The 791-nt window shown below is 35.3% G+C and overlaps 1 non-coding gene across 1 annotated transcript; it reads right to left on the bottom strand.

Annotated features, from left to right (window-relative positions):
• Positions 1-402: 402 nt before the first annotated feature.
• On the bottom strand, positions 403-509 carry LOC114045555. Its single transcript, XR_003569386.1, has one exon. It is a non-coding gene; the product is annotated as a U6 spliceosomal RNA (small nuclear RNA).
• Positions 510-791: the final 282 nt, after the last annotated feature.

Raw genomic sequence — 791 nt, 5'->3', positions numbered from 1 at the left:
TGATCTTGGCTGCTTTGGTTTTGTTTGTGCAAAACCTTTTTAATTTAATGTAATCTAAATTATCCATTTTGTATCTAGTAATCCTCTCTATCTCTTGTTTGGTCATAAATTCTTCCCTTATGCATAGTATATCTGACAAGTAAACTATTCCAATTTATGTCTAAATCATGTACACGTTTTGACTTTATCTTAGTATATGGTGTGGGATTTTGGTCTATATCTAGTTTCTGCCAAACTCTTTTCCAGTTTTCCTAGCAATTTTTGTCAAATAGTGGGTTCTTGTCTCAAATTGGAGATCTTTGCATTTATCAAACACTATATTACTACAATGATTATCTATTATGTGTTGTGTACCCAATCTACACCACTGATCCACTGCTGTAACTCCTAAGTCAGTACCAGAAAAAAATAAAATGCTGCATTAATTTGCATGTCATCCTTGTGCAGGGGACATGCTAATCTTCTCTGTAGCATTCCAATTTTGGTATATGTGCACCTGAAGGAAGCACTAACTGCAAATTTCTCTGTTGCCTTTTGGATTATCCACAACTGTGATTCTTCTGAGGTCATGGTGTTCTATGATCTTCAGCTGGATTAGTACTACTGGAAGAGTACTGGTATGGAAAGCATGAGTTTTGGTGGCAGGAACTAGTTTCAGCTCAATTAATGCACCATAAAATGTGTGAAATATTTGTCAAACCTATCCCTTCTTCCAATTTGGCTTGGGGCACAAATTGGCAGTGATAATTCAAAAATAGATGTAATGATGTTATGAGATAGTTATCCAACTG

This window comes from Vombatus ursinus, unplaced genomic scaffold (genome assembly GCF_900497805.2).
Source record: "Vombatus ursinus unplaced genomic scaffold, bare-nosed wombat genome assembly UNPS02014778.1, whole genome shotgun sequence".
NCBI lineage: Eukaryota > Metazoa > Chordata > Mammalia > Diprotodontia > Vombatidae > Vombatus > Vombatus ursinus.
Note: the sequence above shows the minus strand (reverse complement) of the source record. Positions and strands in the feature narration are given on the sequence as shown.